The sequence below is a fragment of the Hypanus sabinus genome, chromosome 5 (assembly GCF_030144855.1).
Source record: "Hypanus sabinus isolate sHypSab1 chromosome 5, sHypSab1.hap1, whole genome shotgun sequence".
NCBI lineage: Eukaryota > Metazoa > Chordata > Chondrichthyes > Myliobatiformes > Dasyatidae > Hypanus > Hypanus sabinus.
Genome location: NC_082710.1, coordinates 143,149,002 through 143,162,215, shown reverse-complemented (window position 1 = coordinate 143,162,215; position 13,214 = coordinate 143,149,002). Strand labels below are relative to the sequence as shown.

General features: G+C 44.9%; 1 protein-coding gene across 5 annotated transcripts in view; it reads right to left on the bottom strand.

The window, feature by feature from the left end:
- Positions 1 to 13,214, bottom strand: part of farp1 (FERM, RhoGEF (ARHGEF) and pleckstrin domain protein 1 (chondrocyte-derived)) — a 236,747-nt gene that overhangs the window by 72,954 nt on the left and 150,579 nt on the right. The gene's annotated exons all lie outside the window — the stretch shown is intronic.

Sequence of the window (13,214 nt, the reverse complement as noted above, 5' to 3'; positions counted from 1 at the left end):
GGTCAAAGGGTAGGGGCCAGAGTAAGAGTGGTCCACCGTTTTTCCAAGTTCAGGGTTCAGCTCAGGGCCAACAACTCTGACCGGTAAAACAAAATTGTTACAGAAACAGCAATGAAGAATTCTTCTACATCTGGGTACGATGACATTCCTGACTCTCCACCCGGGACTAACATGACTGACAGTAGTGAAAACCGAGAGGAAGCTGACACGATGAAGACCCTGAACACCGCTGGAGACACAGGACCTTCATTGCTGCCCTAAATGCCAGTGGTGTAACAGGCAGTAAGGACAACTCTTGGCAAAGTATAAGAACAAACTTTTTTTTTAAAAAGAGCTAACTTTATAATTATCTTGCAGGAGACTGTCACTCTTCATGCCCAAGAGATGTGTGTTTATAATCCGTCTGGGTCATTGTTCCATTTAATTATAGATTGGCTGATCTCATCTAACTAAACTCACTTGCTCCCAAATGGATCAGTTTTACTGCGCCTTTTTTGCCTCCCTGTGGGAAATTCCAGAAGCAAACTGGAGTTTGACATTTCCAGATTAAAAATAGAGCCAGAAACCATTTTTATTTTTTCAAGTGATGTTCTTGAAAAGTTGAAATTCCTTCTAAAGAGATGGCCAAATGAGATTGATGGGCTGAGCAGATGCTGGATGGTTTAAAAGTTAGTAGTTTCTACAGAAAATGTAAATCTGCAATTGATCCTGATTCATATTGTTCAAAACTCTACTATAAGTAAAAGTAGGTCAGACTAAATACTCACTATATTCAGCTGCCTTGTTCAATTAACACACTCACTCCTCACAACCTATCAGACCTCTGGGCATGTTGCCAACAACCCAATTCAGTAAAAAACAGCCTCTTCCACGTTAACTGAACCATTGATTCGATCAATAAAATCGTTGCAGCCGTCACAACACAGCCCAGCGGTCAGGCAGGACTGCAAGTTTGAATCTGCCAGTTCCAACATTACTTTTTACAATGTGGATGCTGGTGGTGTTGGAATCGCAATACAAAAGGTCTTAGTACAAGATGCATAGCAGACAGGCATCAATCAATAAATAATCAAAAGGGAAGAGATCTGAAAGATTACAAATGGGAAAAATAAGATGTAAATTATAAAGAAAAGTTGTACATTCGAGTACTCTGTCACTGAATAAAAAAGATTAACGGATGATCTATTTTGGGTATTTGGTTATTAAAGGAAACCATAAATTCACTAGTTTTAGCCTATTTAATTTGGCAATGTTTCTCTTCAAGAAGAGCAGGCAGGCAGGATAATAATAGCAATAACTCAATGGCCTGTTCCAGTTCCCACGATGTTCATAAGATGGTGAGCATTCCTCTCAGTTTGCATCCAAAGTAACATTCCCTGCTACTGATCAGACAGAAAAACCTTTCCCCAATCTATGAAGTTCAAATCTCAGGATCAGTTATTGGAATCCCTCCACTGAGAGAGCCAAGTGGAGGAAGGGACGACCACTGTACGAGACCTTAAAAAAATCCAAGCTAGTTAGCCACCGTGGGGCATATATCTCCATTCAGAGTAAAGCCACTTCCATCCACCTTCCAAGTTGCTCCTGAAGCACCCAAGAAGCTCCTTATCCCCACTCCAGAACATGGTCGAGTACAACAAAATGGACTGTTGACCTCTCAACCTACCTCGGTATGATCTTGCTGCTTATTGTCGGAGGATATAATATTGGAGTTTCATAAGGTGTTGGTTAGACTGTGCTTGTAGTGCTGTGAGCAATCTTGGGCCTCAGAAAGGATGTGCTGGCATTGGAAAGGGTCCAGAGGAGGTTTACAAGAATAATCCCAGGAATGAAAGGGTTAACATACAAGGAGCATTTGATGGTCCTGGGCCTGTATTCACTGGAGTCTAAAACAATGAGGGGGGGATCTCATTGAAACCTATCAAATATTGAAAGGCCTAGAAAGAGTGGCCGTGGAGAGGATATTTCCATGAGGGGAAGTGTTGGACCTGAGGGCACAGCCTCACAATAGAAGGATGTCCCTCTAGAACAGAGTTAAGGAGGAATTTCTTTTAGCAGAGGGTGATAAGTTCATTGGCTGTTGAGGCCAAGTCATAGGTTCTACTTAAAGAAGATTTTGATAGGTTCTTTATTAGTAAGGGTGTCAATGGTGAGATGGGGGGGGGGGGCAGGAAACTGGGGCTGAGAGGGAAGATAAATCATCAAATTACAATGTTAAATAGTGGAGCAGACTTGACGGGCCAAATGGCTTAACTCTACACCTCTGTCTACCTGCACTACATGTCATCTGTAGCTGTTCAACTTTATTCTGCATCCTGTTATTGTTTTCCCTTGTTCTTACCTCACTGTGCTGCTCTGAGCTGTATAAAAACTTTGCAAGACAAGCTTTTCACTGCATCTCCTTGCATGGGACAATAATAAACCAGTTCCAATTCCAATGCCCAGAAACAGAACATACACAAGCTCCTGGGGTGGGGAATTCCAAAGGAGTTACAATCTTCCAAAAGGAAAAACAGTGTCAGTTCCATCCTGGAGGACCAACCTCTTTTCGCAATGCAGCTGGTTCCAGTCACCACCACTACCCGAAACAACCTCTCCGTGACCAAAGGCTCAACGTGCACAGACATAACTCATTTCAACACGACTCTTTCAGATCCAATTTCCACACACTTGGTTTAAGGCTGGCTACCCTCAAAGAGCAAAATGCATTGAGGAAGGTGGAGGTAGAGACTGAACCTGGAAACTTCACCACCATCGGAGACGCAGTGCAATTATCAGGAGGCATTTACAATTCAAAGATGCATCGGGGAAACGCATAGTGCTGTCAAAATGGTTGTTGTGACGCGTCTAGGGTGGTAGAATAGTAGGTAGTGCTTTTCACTCTCACTTTCAGCTTCCACCTCTGGCTAGTAGACCAGACAGCTGAGTGTGTTAGGTCTCGCCCTGCCAGTACATAACCTCTCCAACAGCAAGCTTCAGGTAGTGCCTCCTCGCTGGCGACACACAGAAACCGAACTCCTTTTGGACAGGCTGAACTATAGAAGATGGGGAGGAGGTCTGGCCCCTGCACACGTAGCACATTCGCCCAATGGCATGTGGACACACCCTGGTGCATGTGAAATAGGACAACAGAAATAGGTAAATAGCCCCACTACCTTGTGGGCAGCTTCAGGACAGACGAAGTCTACCCAGAGTAAACCTAGACAGCAAATCCAGAGTGGATCCCCTACGGTGGCTGGACGTCATTGAGCACCCTTCCAGCTGCTCCCTCAGCCAAGCTGGTGCCAAACATATTGCTTCATAAGCTTTTCAAAGTAGGGGGATCTTGATGTCTGGGCATCTCAGGTTCTCCATACCTTCTGCCCAGGATTGTGATGATAATCATCACCCATTGTCCTTCGAGACAAACGGATGCCAACCATAGGGGAAATTATAAAATGAAACATACACCGCCTTTAAGATTTAAAAATTATTCCCAATTCTGTTTCTAGATGAATTCCCATATTAACTCAAAGGATATAGTCTTCAGGTAACAATGGAGGGTTTAAATGATAGGAAATAACTGAACAGTGAACATAAATCAGTGCCAATTTTAACAAATACAAAATTAAAATACTATTATTTTTCACTTAACCTACAATATTCCCAACAGAAAAATGACCTTATAGAGATGTTTATGAGAGGGATATATAAAACTGATGGTAACTGTCTTTTCCCCAGTGTAGAGCATAGGTTTAGGGTGAGAGGTTAAAGATTTAAGAGGAACCTGAGGGTGACTTTTACACAGGGAGGGTGATGAGTATATGGAATAAGCTGCCAGAGGAAGTGTCTGAGGCAGACACAAAAGAGTCATTTCAGAAGCACTTGAATAAGCTCACAGAGAAATGGATATGGAGTGAATGCTGGAAATTGGGACTCACTAGCCGGGAGCATACCGTGGTCAGCATGGACTGGTTGGACCTAAGGGCCTGTGTCCTTGTTGTATTGTTCTATGTTCTACGTCAGGAGTTACCAATCTGAGGTCCTTGCTTAATGATATTGGACCATGGTATAAAAAAGGTTGGGAACCCCTGCTCTGAGCTCAACAGGCCCGCTCATCACTGCTAGCCACAGAATAAAAAGTGTACTCAGCCTGAACGACAAATACCAAATTCTCATCTGCATCCTGGTGTTGCACGTCAAGAGATCAATGAGGGGTCAAATCAAAGCAGTTAGTTACTTCATCAGATACTATGCCAGCAGAACAGTCCTTTGTACCAGAATGTTTTTAATAGTGTAAAAAAATCTCATCAGCAAATATTGAGAAAATGATTAGCAGTGAAGATTTTTAGTAAATGCACAAGTCTTTGCCAACAAACAAATTAAGTAGCTGGCAAAATAAAAAGTAAAGGAACAACAAATTTTACAGTAACAAGCAGTTTGGAGCGAAAGACTTAAAATTATAAATCTGCTTATGCAAGAAAACAAATGCTCTCATGCGTACATTCAGAACATTATTCAAAGTTAATAAGCAGTTTTGACCCATCATGCATTATCATTCACCAGGTTAAGAGGAACTGCAGTGAAGTGCAACCAGAGGATATATATTACATGCTTTAGTAATCAAAAACCGAGGGAGAGAGTACGAGTGAGAAGGTTAAACAGACAGTATGTATTTTGTTAGTCTATCTGGTGCTCAGAACCTGAATGCTGAACATTTTTCAGTACAAGTCTTGAAATCTCTTAGAAAAATACCTGAGCATACCCTCAGATTACATGCAAAATGTCTGAGAGGGAACGTGCACATGCATCTTACAGCCTCCGACTGTCAATTCTGAAGAAATGTTTGGACACTACATCTGTTTTTAATTAACCTCTCCCAAACCACTCTAACACATACTCCCCCTTCCTCCTCTGTTCATTAAGACATTTTATAGACACTCTCCCTTGATCATTAAGACATCTCGATAGGTACGTGGATAGGAAAGGTTTAGAGGGATGTGGGGCCAAAAATGAGCCAATGGGACTGGTTTAGGTGCACCCCATGGTTGACATAGTCATGTTGGGCCAAACAGCCTGTCTCCATCCTGTATGATTCTGTGACTCCTATAAAGAAGAAAGGCCAAGACTGGGTTGTCCAGAGTGGTGAGGGGCATACTGATGAAATCCTACGCAGAGTGAAAGGGAATATTTCCCTTAGCAATGGGGTCAATGGCAAGGAGCCATGGATTAACAGTGACCCGTGTGACAATCAGAACAGAGAAGGGGAAAAAGAAGGTGCGGCAGGAACATCGGAAACCTTCCCAAATCTACACTGTGCCCACAGTGACCCTCAATTTGGTCTACAACAGGACCGTCCTCAGAGAGGTGGCATTGTTTTTTCCCCCCACTCATTCATATTTTGGGATTAGGATACCAGCATTTATTGCCCGTCCCTAATTCCCCCTTGAGAAGGCGGTGGTGAGCTGCCTCTTACACCACTGCATCCCTTTGGTCCCACTGTACTTTCAGAAGCCAGCTCTAGTGACACTGAGAAATAAAGGTGATAAAGATTTCCAGTTTGGGGAGGGTGCAGCTTGTAAAGTAAACTGTAGCTGGTGGAGTTCCAATCTGCTCGGAGCCCTCATCCTGCATAGTTGTGTGGACCACAGGCTTGGGAAGTGGAGGTGCTGCAGACTGGGTGAGTAACAACAGTCCATTTTGTAGATGGAGCACTTTGCAGCCATTGTGGGCTGGCTATGGAGGGAATGAGCATTTAGAAGGCTCATAGGGAGAGAGCCAAGCGGGCAGCTTTGCCCTGGGTGGTGAAGGGTTTCAATACTGTTGGAGCAGGATCCATTCAGGTGAATGGGGAATACTCCATCCCACTCTGGACTTGTGCCTTGTCGACGATGGAAGGGCACTGGGGTTCTCTAAGTCAGTCACCCTCTTACAAGGTTTCGGAGAGTTCACAGATGAGCTCCTGATCAATGGTGACTGCCAGGATGATGACAAGGCCTCCTCCTCTCATCCCAGTCGGAGCCTAGATCTTCTCGGTCTTAATGTTGCTGAAGGAATTGAGCACAGGTCCAATGTTCCTGCACACTGGTGAGTTCCAGCTCTGCCCTGCCACAGTCCAAAGAGTCACCAGCTTGTTTATTAATACAACTGACTTTTTCCAACTTTGGAAATGTTGCCCAGGTAGCCCAGAATGGACATCAGCTCAGAGTCTACTGAATAAGGGCAGAGTTTGGCCAACTTCATCCTCACACTCAGGGCCTCATAACTCCAGTGGGATTATTCTGCAATGGGAACCTTAAATTAATCTCTACTCATCCTAATGTAATCTTTACTCTTACTAAGTCATCCTTCGAAAGGATCTGGCTTCCTGCCAGTGGAAGCCTTTGAATTCACCTTTTTGCTGATGGGTTGCGATGTAAACTCAGTTGGAATGCATTTCAAGAGCTTTTGGAATTAAAGGTTTTGGATGCAAAGGGCATGAGAGTTAATGCACGCTATGGTTTTTATCTAGTGCTAATCCCTGATGAATGTGCAGGAAAGGTGTGCATGCTTCTGTCAAACTGACATATACCTCCAGCCACAAAACAGGCCAACAAAAGAAATACTGTCTCTTTAAAGCAGTTCCTCTCCCCTGAAGCAGTGATCCTGTTAACAAGACAAGAATAGTTACAAGGCAATGCACGTTGGTTTGTCTAACAGAGCAATTGCCAGAGGGCTAGATCAGGTACAATGGGAAAAATGGCCTCCATCTGTACTGTGTCAGAAGGCAAATTCCCCTACTGCCCAGCTCTGCCACTCTCCGATTAGCAGGATAACCTTCATCTTAACAGGATCACATGCCTTAAGCTGACATTCAGTTGATACAAACAGTTTTGCACCAGAGGATCAGAACATGTCAATACAGAGCAAGAACAGGCCAACATGCACTGAAAGCAAAACACAAACACGGAGCAGGAACACTGCTTCAGCGATGCGTGCTGACAGAGCCACAGCAATCAGGGTACACAGAGAACACACCCTCATAAACACCAAGCCCCACACCTGGACAAATGACATGGATGAGAAGGGAGAGGGGATTTTTTTGTTTTTTTTTTGCCTATCACTATGCTATAACTGTAAACAGCGTCAACCCCAGGGGAACTCGAAGTGAGAGGGCAAGTTTGCCTCCCTGCTTTTACTCAGCAAGGATTCTGTTCCTTCCCTCCAAACAGTGGGGACCCGTGGATAAGAAAAACTTACCGAGAGGCAGAACGACTCTCGATCCAACCTCAGCGCTCAACACCAGGTTGATCTTTAGCATTTGGTGCACTACACCGATCTTTGATTGCTAACACAAAGCTCAGACTGCATCACATCCAAATGCTTTGGGGGATGTTACGCAGGAAGCAAGTGGCTCATTAATCAATCCCTGCGGGGAGCAACAAAGAGTGAAAATCCGAAGGCATCACATTTTATTACTTGTAGATTTTAGGTTTGGGATCACTTGGCTTCACTGCACACAGCACGGTTCCGGATATCTCCTGTGCATTTACACCGGGAAGTGATTTACACTCAACGAGGAATATTCATTAGAGACATTAAACTCATCTGAATGGCAGCTCATTAGCCCTTCCAATTTACAAGTGCCTCTTGCCTAGAAAGTTCCAGCAGATTTGCGAAAATTGCCTCAAGTGGCACAGAATTAATATATTTAAAAAATGTTATTTTTTAAGATCAATAGGCTTGAAGGGAATGAGGGGGAAGGAGTTTTTGAATGGAGTTCCAAATTGGTGGATCAGCAAGTTTAACTGTAGCAGTAATGTGAGAGGATTAATTGCCTCACTGTAATCACTATAGCAACCAAAGACAGCAAACAATTCATAAGATAATAAAGTACAAGAGCAGAATTAGGCCACCTAGTCCATCAAATGTGCTTTGCCATTCAAATATTTCTGATTTTTGTTTTAAAAACCCATCCTCCCACCTTCTCCCTGTAATCCTTAACTATCTTATCAATCAAGAAGCTATCAATCTCTGCCTTCAATACATTCAATGACTTGGCTTCCACAGCCCTCTGTCCATAGATTCAACAGACTCCACCAGCAAAAGGAATTCCTTCTCATCTCAGTTTTAAAGAGACGTCTCGTTATTAAGAGGCCGTGCCCTCGGATCTTAGACTCTCCTACTAATGGAGATGTTCTCTCCACGTTCACACTCTATCCAGGCCTTTCAGCATCTAGTAAGTTTCAATGAGATCCCACCTCATCCTTCTAAACTCTGTCAAGTACAGGCCCAGAGAAATCAAATGCTCCTCATGCCTTTCATTCTTGTGCCCCTCCTCTGGAACCACGACTCATGAACAATAATTAAGAAGAACAAAACTGCACGCATTACTACTGGTGTGGCTTCACTAAAGCCCAGAGTAGCTGTGCAAATTCACCTGCTTCAATAAAAGTTAATGATTTCATGTTGTAAGCTGTTAATTCAGAATCCACTGCATTCCAGGTCAGAACATCAGAACAAATTAAAGAATTGCCTTCAAACCATAAGAGTGATTGATAATTACTTCTCATTCACTGGGCACCTTTCTTACGCATCTGCATTGTGATCAATTATCACCATAAAGGCTTGTAATGTTGCCCATAAGACATAGGAGCAGAATTAGGCCATTTCGCCCACTGAGTCTGCTCTGCCATTTCATCATGACTGATCCATTTTCCCTCTCAGCCCCAATCTCCTGCCTTCTCCCCATATCCCCTCATGCCCTGGCCAATCAAACTCAGCCTTAAACTTACATAAAGACTTGGCCTCCACGGCTGAGTGCGGCAAAGAATTCCACAGATTCAATACCCTTTGGCAAAAGGAATTCCTCCTCATCTCCGTTCTAAAAGGACGTCCCTATACTCCCTCAACATAGGAAATATCCTCTCTACATCCACTTTATCAAGGCCTTTCAACATTCAATAGGTTTCAATTAGGTCACCCTCATTCTTCTGAATTCCAGAGAGTAAATGCCCAGAGCCATCAAAGGATATCTGAAATTTACCCCATGAAATTCACCCTGTTAGCTTGAAACTGATTGGTCTGGTTTACATCCCACCCAATTTTGATTGAGTGGACAGAGTAGAGCCTTCTGCACCTGCACCTCTTAGGTGCCACTGCCACGTTTAGCTTCACTGTCATACTTAATAACTGCCTCAACGTTCCAGGTACCCAACAAGGTGAACAGCTTGCCAGAGAAAGCTGGGAACACTCAACAGGTCAGAGGTCAAAGAGCATCTATGGGTTGGGGGAGGAGGTGAGGAACCTTAAAGTTTCAGGTCAATGACCTTAATCAGTGTTGTTCTGACTCCAATAGTTTTGTTGTTATTTCAATATATGAACCATGGCACAAGTACCATGGTGGTTAGTGCCGCACTTTACAGTGCCAGCTGCAAGGTCGGTGTCTGTAAGGAGTTTGTACCTTTTTCTGTGACCGCATGGGTTTCCAAATTCCCAGAGGTGAGTTGTGAGAATGACATGCTGGCCTCGGAAGTTTGGTGACACTTGCAGCCTACCAGAATAATCCTTACTGATTTGATTTGACACAAACAACACACTTCACTTGATGTTTCAATATACATGTGACAAACAAAGCTAATCTTTAAAAAAGACCCCAAAACGTGAAGTAACTTCGCATACGTACATCGAAATATGTGTGACTTGATCAAATAAATTCAGTTCATAATCATATTTACAACATCTTCTGAGTTTGGATTTTTTTTTCTACATCTGGATTCTTTATTTTCTTGCCCCTGACAGAAAGACCTGGTAGGTTGCTTTTGCATTTGACCGTTTGATCCAGAGAATGAGCAGTGAGCCAGGAATGTGGCTTTTCACCAACCAGAGTGACCCATCTGCCAAAATCCTGTCAAAGAGTCGAACATTGCCTTGGGAATCATTAAAGCGTCAAAGTTAAAGTGTGAACTATTTGTGCAATAGTTTGGCAGGGAAGAGTTCCATATCAATTTTCAGTTAACTCTTCCCTTCCGAAATCAATGATCAGCCAGGATTTGGCAAAACATCATTCTGACACTGTTTAGTTTGGCTGTACTCATGGGTATTCATGTATGGTTAGATTTTTCCTCTTCTAATCCAAAGGCTAATATATCACTAACTTCTCTTGAAGATGAGATATGTACACAATTAGAGAAACACAATAAATGAAAATCTCCTCTTCCCTTCTTGGATCCATCATCGAGTACTTAAAAATCTAGACTGATCCTCAGTTCTGTCTAAATGTTCATGCCACAAAATTAAGCTCAGAACATAGAACCACAGGAGGAGGGAACAGGCCATTCAGCCCTTTATGTCTGTGCTGAACATGATACCAAATTGAACTACACCAACAGTTTGCACGTGATCCAAATACCATTTTCACAAGAAGCAACAAATCACACAAAAGCACATGGATAGGCACATGGATGAAAGAAAAAGGGAGGGCTATGTAGGACGGATCCTAGAGTAGTTTAACTGGTTGGCACAACATGGTGGGCTGAAGAGCCTGTACTGTGCTGTATGTTCTGATGTATAAAAATTAATTATTGTCTCACCTCAACTGATTTTAGTCAAATGAAAGATTCGTTACCATCTTGTATCTATGTTCATAATTGGACATGAAGGCTGATACCAGCCAACTCTACAGCTCTCATAACGGCGTGGTAAGGCTACTGCCCTGCACCTGACTTCAAGAAACTGTAAAGAGTTGTAGACACAATTCAGCACACCACAGAAACCAGCCTCCCCTCCAAGGACTCTGCCTATACTTCCTGCTGCCTCGTAAATCAGCCGGCGTAATCAAAGAGTCCAGATATTCTCTCTTCTCCCCTCTACGACTGAGTAGAAGATACAAACGCCTGGGAGCACGTACCACCAGGCTCAAGGCAGTTTCTGCCCCTCTGTTATAAGACTATTAAATAGTCGCTAGTGTGAGAAGTTGGACTCTCGACATCACAATCTACCTTGTTATGATCTTGCACCTTTTATTGTTTTACCTGCACTGCACTTTCTCTGCAGCTGTTACACTTTATTCCACATTCTTATTGCTTTATCTAGTTCTGCTTCAAATGGTCTGATCTGTATGAACAGTGCGCAAGCTTTTCACTGTATCTCTGAACATGTGACAATAATAAACCAATTCCAATAATGCCTTTGCTAAAATATAACCAACGTTCTGACAATCAGCATTTGTCCAAATCACGTTGCGGCTGGCAGGTGCCAAAGACAGTCTCGACCACGTCAATGTACAACGGGAATCATGCAACCACGGCGACAAACACCATCCAAGCCTAGGAGGAGTACAGCTGGTCCCAAGCACAGAACCCACACTCGTGGTACCTGGCTACACTTACAGCAGTCAACCGCATTACTTGCTAAACACATTACACTGCATCTGCTCTTGGCCATTTAGAAGTTGAATAAGGAACTGCTATTTTACAATTTAACTCAATGGCAAAACATTGAGTTTAGGTTAATAAAGATACCTTTCCTTGCTTCATGTTAAATGATTCAGTAAACATCACCCCTCAAATCCAGCAACCCTGAACGCTGACCCTGGAGGGAAGTGTCTCTTGCATGTCCATGATGGCAGTGCGATTAGACTATAAGACATAGGAGCAGAATTGGGCCATTTGGCCCATCAAATCTGTTCCAGCATTCAATTATGGTTTATTTCTTCCCCCTCTCAACCCCCTTCTCCTGTCTTCTCCCCATAACCTTTGATGCTCAATGATTTGGACTCTACAGTGCCTCTGCTGATGCACTAACCCCTGGCTAACAAAATTCCTCCTCATCTCTCTTCTAAATGGACGATCGCCCCCCCCCCAACCTTTTATTCTGTCGTCTTCCTTCTTCCTTTCCACTCCTGAAGAATGGCCTAAGCCTGAAATGTCCATAAACCATAAGACCATAAGATATAGGAGCAGAAATAGGCCATTAGCCAGCTGGTGGCATAGTGGCATCCAGCCGGCTCGCTTGCACGCTTTCCATCCCTGTGGGGTTCAGCGTCGAGCTAGCAACTCGGCCTCGTAAAAACAAGAAAGCCGACTAAAAAAAAAACGCCGTCACAACACTTTTCTTGAAAAGAAAAAAAAAGATAGGCCATTTGGCCCATCCAGTCTGCCCCACCATTTCATCATGGCCCTTCACGCCCTGACTAATCAAGAATTTATCAACCTCTGCCTTAAATGTACCTAAAGACCTGGCAACGAATTCCAGATTCACCAACTCATCTCTGTTCAAAAGGAACAACCTTTTACTTTGAAGCTATGCCCTCTAGTTCTGGACTCTCCCACCATTAGAAACATCCTCTTCATGTCCACTCAATCTAGGCTTTTCAATATTCGGTAGGTTTTCTCTAGAGATTAAGTGCCGGTTGATCGGTAGTCAGAGTATACTAGGGCATGCTACAGTGGTATCCGGTGATCTACTGTTAATGCATTAGCACAAGGCTGTGGCTGGCTGGTTCTGTACAGTTGATTGGGGAACCGGGCAGAGTCGAAGCTGGCCGCTAACAGGTGATGACAAAGTGTTCATCCAGCGGGCTGGCCTCATCGGAGTCACTGAAACTCACCGAGCCGTCCTCCTCCAGCTCCAAGCCCTCATCCTCCAGCTGCAAACTGCCCAGGGAGAAGCCTCTGCGGGCTGGGGGTAAGGGGTCCAGGGCCGTGGGGTTCCCAAATGCCAGCGGCTGGCCAGCAGGGCGGGCCCCCTCTGAGTCTGACTCACTGGACTCCGTCCCACTGCTGGTGGAGCCGTCGGCAAGCTGGGCCGCGCCGAAGCCCACCGGGAAGCGCCGGGGGTCGGGCCGACTCGACCGGGCCGGTGGTAACCGGGCGGGTGTGAACCTGCCCCGGGGAGAACGTCCAGGGCCACCCTCGCTCAGCGGCGTGGAGGCCAGGCGGCTGAGGATGAGGGGGTCGGTCTCCGACCTGTTCCGGGAGCTTGCCACCCTCCCTGCCCGCTCACGGCTCAGCACAGGGGAGCAGCGGCTGTTGTAATCCCGCCGGCGGCTGCCCACGCCCCCCCAACCACAGTGGCCGTTTTGCACGGGCAAACCCTTGGGGGTGGCCCAGCCCACGCCACCGTTGGGGCTTGATCCCTTGCCCCGCGTGCCCACTGGCGTCACTGCAGTGGTGGGAGACACCCGGCTCGACAGAGAGCTGTGCCGCGGGGCCGGGGAAGCCCCGTCCAGGCCAAAGGTCAGGTCGGCCGAGGCA